This window comes from Haliotis cracherodii, unplaced genomic scaffold, assembly GCF_022045235.1.
Source record: "Haliotis cracherodii isolate W230 unplaced genomic scaffold, xgHalCrac1.p SCAF_15, whole genome shotgun sequence".
NCBI lineage: Eukaryota > Metazoa > Mollusca > Gastropoda > Lepetellida > Haliotidae > Haliotis > Haliotis cracherodii.
Genome location: NW_027266270.1, coordinates 10,040,188 through 10,049,487, shown reverse-complemented (window position 1 = coordinate 10,049,487; position 9,300 = coordinate 10,040,188). Strand labels below are relative to the sequence as shown.

The following is a 9,300-nucleotide window of genomic DNA, read 5'->3' as shown; positions in this document are numbered from 1 at the left end:
CCAGAAGTTCGGAAATGTAGATACCATTGACATAAATGGAAACTGACTATCTGCAAATTGAAGTCACCCTTCTTGTCACACAATCTTGTGGATAGCTCTTTGTCACTCTGAATCATGCATAATTCTAAATGTCAAATAGACGAGGGTTGTTTTTCACTGGATTCTTGTAGTTCCAGTTCTAGATTCTAGTTCAGTTCTTTTTTTTTAAAAACATTTCAATATTGTAAAGAAAAAAGGTAGCAACTAGACGTAACCAAATTCTACATAACAAACTTCTACCATGACACTGAATAATAATTGATTCTTATTCAATTATACATCTCAAAATAGAACAGTCTTTTCAGACCAAAACGTGCGTGTGAATGCATCGATGTGGAGATAGTCTATATGTGTGTAGAGAGAATGGATCAGGTGGTCAGGCTCGGAAACTTGGCTGACAGCGTGTCATCGTACCCCGACGGCGTGGCTTGAAGCTAAAAGCATCAATCACTGGATTGTTTATGTGCAGCCGTCATCTACCTGGAATGTTACATATTGCGGTGTTAAACAAACAAGAACAAACAAACATACAGACACATTTGGTTTTAATCATATTTCTAGTTCTCTGTATTCACATAAAATCAACAATCTGTGGAGCACCTTCAGAAATGTTTAAGTAAATGAACGCAGGTAAGAAAACTCAAAACGGCTTTTTGTGTCGGACGTTGAGTTGACGTTTACATATAAATGTCCGGGAATTAGATAAGCCGTTGGTCGATATTGTGGTAGGCCTTTGTGGGAGGGAAATATGTAGGGAAAATATTCCTTTTATTGATCACATATATTATGTATGTGAGACCAAGCCTTTTGTACTGACTTTCCAATGTTCATTCATCTGTGTAGAAATGATATAAATGTTCTCCAGAGAAATATAGAGGCATTGCACGAAACAATGAAACGATTTGCTTATTCCAACCACTAGGCGACGACGATGTTGGCGAGTGGAGCCAGTGGAGTGCTGCAGAATGCACAGCCACCTGTGGTCCAGGCCAAGAGGGAAGCATGGAAAGAAGAAGAAGTTGTATTACGCCAGCCAATAATATCAGCTGTACAGCCGCACTAACAGAAACCCAAATGGGAAACTGCGGCCTCCCTATATGTCCAGGTAAGTGTCCATCCATCTGAAACCGTAATTGCGGCTTGGATGCTACCGTTTGGGCTGGACATTCTTAGTTTTTCATGAACTCTTGTTGTCATCACTGATGTTCAGTGATCTGTTCATATATGTTTCACCACTATTTGAGGCAGTTTATGCCCAATAGGATCTGTTACGGTAGATGTTCGAGATGGGTCATTTTCTGGTTTTGACATTTCATGTTTGCATCCATGTATACAAATTACAGAAGAAAAAGAGTGTCTGTTTACCTTTGATTTATCATAATAATTTACTCTCTGGGTGATAAGCAAAGTTCTGATGTTGTGTTCTGATATATTCTGTTTACTGTAGAACCAGAAATGAGTACCTCCTTGCCTATATAGCATAGTACGATGTCCCACTCCAACGGTGTAAATGTCCGTGTGAGAGATGAAAGTTTTGAATGTGAACACTGATGCTTACTGCATGTTTCGCTTCTTTCCAATTTAACAAGATATAGAATAATAGAGCTCACCTACAGCTGTAGGTCTTCCAGCTAACTTATCCAGCTTTCCTAACTTGCCTTCAATGACATGTGATGTTATTATTACTGCATCGCTGTTGACACCATGCTTGATATTTTTGCATTTACCAAATCAACCATTTAAATACATTGAACATTGAAATATATTTGCTACATCCTTAGATTTGATTACAAAACTTCTGTATGTTGTTATTATTGATGCATCTAATAAGTATAATTGTTCTCCTGTGTCAGGTATGAGCATAATATATCTTTACAATATTTACTTTACTGTATGTTTTAATCGTACTATGTATAAATTTACACAGTTTATACTATGGTAATTTTGTAAAGTTTCATGGATGGAGGTACCCAACCTTTGCTATGCTATATCTTCATTTATTCTATGTATCAATACTAGTATACACACTCTTTGCCAGGACATAATGTTGATGATATACTGCATGCATGTACACAATCTTTGCTTTGCTATAATTTGAATTGTTCAATGCATGAATGTATACAATCTTTGCTTTGCTACATAATAAATTATTCATTACATTACCGTACACAATCTTATGACTCGTATATTTTGAATTATTTCATGCATTAATGTTGACAATCTTCGCTATTTCGTATTGTGAATGATTATCTGTATAAACAATATACAAAAACGTTTGTTGGGCGATATATTGCAATGGTGAATGAATGAATGTACATCATCTTTGCAATGCCTTATTTTAAATTGTTCTATACATGTATGATTATCTGTATAACAAATATTTAACAACGTTTGCTATGCGATATATTGTATTGTTTAATGAATGAATGTACATAATCTCTGCTGTGTTAAATTTGAAATTCTTCTTCACATGAATGAACACAATCGTAAGCTACACCTACACTTCAAGTCGAAGACACAACGCAATAGACCTGTCAACATCATCGATTCAACCGTAGAGATGTCCAACCGGAAGTGCCGGTCGATAGCCATGTGACCAAAGTTACCTTAGATGTTCATGGTTCTGTAATGTACGTATTGCATGGATGCTTTGGCCATTCGACTGGAATGAATACTTATGGGCCGAGATATATTCTTTCGTTAACTGTAACATTTCCAAATTAGCTTAATACACATAATACAATGTGAAAGTCCTTCACAAGAAGGAAATCAGTTATAAGTTTCAAACTTGTTTGCAACGTGACATGCCACATGTTATCCGTACATATCTATGATGTCACCATGGCGTTGTTTCGAAGATAAGTATGTTTTTTGTCTTTTGCAGTACACTCCTTATCATATCCACGATCCAGTCCTGAAGCAACATGATGATTGATCAGCGTTAAGAAAGAAAATATAAGCCACTCCAAAGCCTTGTTTTGAAGAAGACCTGCTGATTCATCCTCGATATCTAGAGTAAGGAGTAAGTGCAAATTCACAATTCATAAGGTATACTTCTCTCCGTTGCACATGGGAAGTAAAATTAAGTAAGCAAGCATAAATCTCAGAAACCTATCCAATCTGATAATCAAGGGTGTGCTAATCTACTGCATTAACCTGGGAGTCGCAAGAGGCAGTTCGTTTCAGCAGCACAAGCTATTCACATGTAGCAACTCTCTCGTAGTCATTCATATTGGAGCAATATCAGGGTGGGGGACACCAGAAATGGGCGTTACACAATTAGGAAATCGGGCCCGGTACTTCGGTGGGACGAGCAAACACTTTAACCAATAGGCTACCCTGCTGACCCATGCATCTTTGAATTCACAAAACACGTAACCTAAAAGATACCTACATGTGAGACCAACAAAGGTGACTAGGCAACAACGATAATGATGTAAATAAAAGCGACAAAATCTTTCCATAATCATAAGAAATGTCTGGTTAAAGCAGAGTCTATTGCAGGATTCCGACTTAATCTTGACCATGTGATTATGAATCACTACTAGGTCATTGCGGTCGCTTCTACATCAAATGTGGAAACTCTCTTAAATGTCTACATTAAGATTTTTTTAAAGCTTTCCTATGACCTGGAATATTGTAACCCTGATCAAACAAGTTTTGAGAAAGAGTCGTATGACACGCGTTGAAATCTTTGTAGAAAGAGCATGCTTGATCGTACCTCAAAACTTTTCTGTTACTCTGTTTCTTTATGCATAGATCAGCATATGAAACAGATGAGACCGTCCTACCTTCTTCTAGCAAAGTTGGTAAATCAGTGGATATACCTGAAGCTTGAGTAAAACGTCTTGACCTAAGCCTCTTGTTTTGATGATGCTTATCCAAGCAGAACCTCTGACTCATATGCATAATGAAACAGATAAGCAATGAGTGGAGCACAATTTATGTACATTGTGATCTCTAGTTTTTATCTAAATGTCCCACCTCCAATTTCAACATGAAAGTTATCTTTGAGGAAGTCAAGCATTTCACATATTGTGTTCTCATTAAACTTCAGATAACATTTGCTTTCATTTTTCACAATTTGTGATGAACCTTTGAAGATAGAATTAGTAACTATATGTTGTCTATGGTCACCACGTGATGTGAGAAATGAGTGAGTGAGTGAGTTGGGTTTAACGCTGCTTTTAACAGTATTCCAGTTATATCACGGCGTGTCAGCTTAATGTGAGAAGAAAGCCCGAAGTGATGCAGGTCTCAGACGTCAAACAATCATAGGTTTCTGATGTGCCAAAGGGACGCCTTAGACGACAGGGCCACCCGTGCCCCGATGTGGGAAATGATTCGTGAAATGAGGTATGAAGTTGTTGTTAAGTTTTTCATGTGGTATTCTTGTTAACAAAGTGAAAACATATTGATTTGACAAAAATTGAACCAAATCCTTCGCTGGTTTCAGATCTACATGGTATTTGTTCCACTTGTCTCGAATACATCGTGACGCTACAACCCTTTCACCTTAATCTGAAATACATTTCAGATGGGAAACGATTGTATTTTAGATAATGTTTGCATTTTGCTGGGACAGCACGTCAGCAAAAATGGCCACCGTTGATTAACGAATTTGGATCTATTTCTATTAGATATGAATCCTGATTTGTCAATAACAATTGAAAAATGTGACCTAATGATTCAAGGGTAATTCATGAACATCGGGAATGTTAACACTCATTTCCACGATTAGATTTTCTGGATGCTACACATGGCAATCACGTCGTCGTTTGTTAGAAATAAATGACTTAATTGTTGCTTATTAAACAAAAGAGGCAACCTGTTACAAAATCAATTATTTTAAGAATATATGATGAACTGTTACAACAGGTGAATTGACAATTCAACAATATTTACGCAGTACGTTGGGAAATACTGTGCGAAATTAACAGAAGCAAAGCGTTTTAGGAATAAGCCTATTCGAATGTAAAAAATACATTTTCGCCAGCATACACGATTTACAACAGTCGCTATTTCATGTTTTCTCACTTTGATAATATTCAATTACAATCTAAACACAAATTGTCGAAGATCTAGAAATCTGATAAATGTAGATTCATGAATGTCAGCGAAACGCTGACCATGGTAAAAAAGTCTGCAAAATGGTTCATTGTTGTACTTCTTTGACAGTCCCTAGTATGGTGGCCTAACGTTGGTTGCTGGTGATTTATAGCCCATTTTTACAATGTATTTTTACAAAAGTCACAATGATATGGTTGTATACTTGTTGTAAATCTATACCTGTCGTAATCTAGTGCTTTTACTGTCCTTTGTCGAAAGATGTTATCGTCTATAATTATGTATTATTATTGTAAACTGGATTTAGTCACGATATGGCTGAAATACTGCTGATGTGACTATAAATCTTAACTCACTCACTCACTGAAAGTTGAAAATAACCTGAAATGCAGAATGTTACGAAACACTTAACATCATTCAAGGGAAACTAGATGAATATGTTGCCTCTTGAAATCACGAAAAACATCTCACTGATCTTTGGCTATTTTTCACTCATGATAAAACGTGAACGTTAAATCATTATCAGACACGCGAATAACGCATGTTCTGCCCTGCACGTAGCACCCGCCACTGGCACAATTGGCACAAGAATGTAAGTGTTTGTTTCTTTCCTGACGTTGAAAAGCGGTTCTCCTGTCTTGCGACGAAGACCTCTAAATAATTATAATAAAGTGATGGATCCGAAAATCCAGTGACACGCTAGCGAATTTGCTGATTTTGTTGAAACTGAAAACGATGTCAATTATTAGTTGTGTCCGCTTTGAACACGAACAGATGGCTTGCTACCTATAAGTAAAGCAATACGTTTTAGAAATATGTTCGTTTTGAAAAACACAGTTGGGGGCAGTTTTATGTCTCGGCCTAAACATTACTTTAGTAGCTTTAAAACTCGGGACTTAAGTCCACCAGGCTCTTGGTGTTGAATAAGTCTTTGTTACCATTGGCAGAAAGAACAAACTGAAGGAGAGGAAACAGAATTGGAATAAATTCTTTCTGTCCCAGTCAAATGTTTTCCAGAGTACCAGGACTCCATAAAAAATTCCGTGCAACGAGAAATAAATGGCAGGGTAAATGTCTCAACGATTAACCATAATTCGTAATTCAATCAAGGAAGGACTTTCTTCATATTTACAGAAGATATTTGTCCCACACAACAACCTTGATGATAAACTTCATTCCTTGATGGCATTTGTTGGAACATTTATCACTAAGTGCGGTGCCCAAGATATAATGACATCTCAATCTTCAATGGTTCAAGACAATTTGTCAAAAATGAAAGCAAATGTCATGCAGTTAAGTCCCGTTAATCCGACATTTTAGGGTTCATATCATTAGGTCGGATTAACGAGCATGTCGGATAAACGAAATTAGGTAGTATTAACATTTGTGATTTACAATCGGACAACTACACGCTAGATAACGATTCAAAGACGTAATAAAAAAAAGGAAAAACATTGTTAGTGGAATATGTTTTCTAATCAAGCAACGTTTAACACAGTAGTACTGTTACTGACTGTATGACTGATTCACTTGACTGTATGTTGCTGATTACACAATGTGTGAAAAAATATTGGACACAGATAACGTTTTCGAGTGGGAAGTTATTGGCCCTGAGCATTTCGGCTTTTTAGGCCCGCCGACTTCTTCCTAACGAAGGAATCTGCACGGTTGCTGATCCTCTCAACATACTGCATATAAACTAGATGCAGTATTCGTTCAGATAACGTATGAGTCTGGGATATTATATGACACCTAGCTTGGTTGACACTCATTTCAGTTTCATCCAGCAGCACAGAACTACCAACAAAATCAACATTAACATTGAAATTATGTCCCATATCCATGGTTCGTTTAAGGAAACTGTGAAATGCCTTGTTTTCATCATGACATGCTTCACAAGAGGATCATCAGACCAATAAATATGTGCAAAAGTGCACAAAACAATCCTATCTTAAAGAGCCTCCACCATTAATCAAACCACTCCCTCCCATTATAATTGGCAAATATAAGCGATTGAGGGAAGACCGCGGGTGGTGCGATCTGTTGTCTGACGTGATGATTCTTCATGTTAGGGGTCGCTATATGGCTGAAATAATGCCGATGCATTAAAGTTAAAATTTTAACTCACTTATTTGTCTAAGGGTGTCAATATCCTGAATTTCTTGTTTCGTCCAATCAACAGCACCAAACGAATACGAATAGACGGGTAATATTATGATGATTATTATTATCTAATTGTTCAATAATAGCCAAGTAGCCAATTCCATTCCATTTATTTACCCACTTAAAGTAGAAATAAAAGAGGCAAGTGAATCCGCCTAATCTATTTTGTATTTAGATCTGTACATGAAGAGTGAGAGTCACAAAGAACTATCCACACACCACAAATTCTAAATAAGTGACCAAAATTATGTCTGACGCAATTTCCTCTTTTTACTCCGTGCTCAAGGGACACAACTCTGCACAGCGTACTGCGGCGCCTTAGACGACTGGTCCATCCGTGCCCCCGATTATATTTGAGAGTAAGGTGACAATTCAAGGTGATTCTTAAAATGCAAACATGAAATCTCCAAAGTTAACATACATTGCTTGGACATCTTAGATCATTATTCAAAGCAAGGCCCTGTTAAAGAAAACTGTCGTTGTGCTGAGACTGAACTGTATGTGATCATGTACTATATGTAACACTGAAGGTTGCTATATGGAGCAAGAAGGCCTGGTGTCTGCCCTTACTGTCAGTATCCTGGAATTACTCATGGAGAAGAGTGTCCACTGTGTCGGCTGCAATGGTTAGTTTGAGCTTCCTCTTAATTCAGGGGAGATCACCCATCGGTACCCGTAAACACATCAGATCGGGATAATAATGTCAGTGCAATTTCGTCAATCGATCAAGTTCATAGGCAGGAATTATGATTGGATTATTTGAAAGTTTGTATACATACACCAATACACAGGGGGCTTTACCTCGCTGATTTACCCATTATACAAGGCGTTCATTTGAGATTGACATATGTATGTTCATTGCTCGTTTATGGTTTCTCTTGTGTCAAGGGGGATTATGTTCAGTGAAGTATATACTGTTTTGGGAGAAATTGTATAAAAATGAATTTCTTCGTTCAAAATAGGGCATTTCATTAATCGCATTACTCTGCACCCCTCTCATTGTTATTTCAGCTCAACGTCAAGGACATCAACGCACATCTTCTGCACCATTCTGCTACTACCTAGTGTTTACTTCCACCTTACACACAGACACTCTGTCCTGATCTCAACTTTAACATACAGTTGTCATCCATCTGCAATAAAGATCAAATATCCCAAGATTTTACTTACTTATAATATTCACGCTAAATGGATGATTCAAAAGCCGTAAGAATATACGTATCAGGATACGTATCACCTGTATGTTGTTTTGTGTGTGAATGTAAACTGTTCATTGATCATGATATTGTCCAACTCTTTGTTAAAATTATTTGATAATTTATTTGACACATACGAAATCTGTTGTATTTATCCCTTAAACCACCTTCCTACTATGGTTTATATTGTGAAATAAATGTTCGTTTACAAATTAGATATTCATTTACCTCATTAAATGTAGCCATATGCATTATTTGTCTACTTAGGGCTGATGTTTCTGCTAGTGGACAGAAATCATTGGTGATGATGTATGATGCATTCATGTAATTTTCACTGCTGTTTTGCCTTTTACGCCCATTAAATCTCTGGGGTATATTCACTATTCTTGTATACTGTGTATCCGAATTCCAAATTAATCTTGTTTAAGATTGACATGTATGCATCATCAACACGCCCAAACTCATTCACCATCACTGAGTATCGTGACCCACGACCTCAACCTCTCCCTCACAGCCAATGTCACGTGGCATTAGCTGATCTCCTACTGTACGCCTACGCTTAATGATGTCATCTGAATGTCATACAGTATTTAGATACATTCACCCTAAAATAAACGATGGAAGACGACGGGCCGACAGTTAGGTGGTATCACCCTGTATATATACAGAAATAAGTAGCATAAAAATGATTACATATAAATATACAAGCATCTCCTTCCGGAGTTCTGACAGACTATGTTAAAATATAATGCATTCTAACACAACTCTGTACATATGTTTAAAATGACCCTAAATGTGAATATATATATATATATATATATATATATATATATAT

The 9,300-nt window shown here is 36.9% G+C and overlaps 1 long non-coding RNA gene across 2 annotated transcripts; it reads left to right on the top strand.

Moving 5' to 3' along the window:
• Positions 1-2,431: 2,431 nt before the first annotated feature.
• LOC139462263 (uncharacterized) lies at positions 2,432-8,976 on the top strand. 2 transcript variants are annotated; one of them, XR_011653016.1, is made up of 5 exons: positions 2,432-2,669; positions 2,924-3,061; positions 7,556-7,628; positions 7,800-7,895; positions 8,281-8,976. It is a non-coding gene; the product is annotated as an uncharacterized lncRNA (long non-coding RNA). The 2 variants fall into 2 exon arrangements; XR_011653017.1 differs by having other exon boundaries at positions 7,556-7,646.
• Positions 8,977-9,300: the final 324 nt, after the last annotated feature.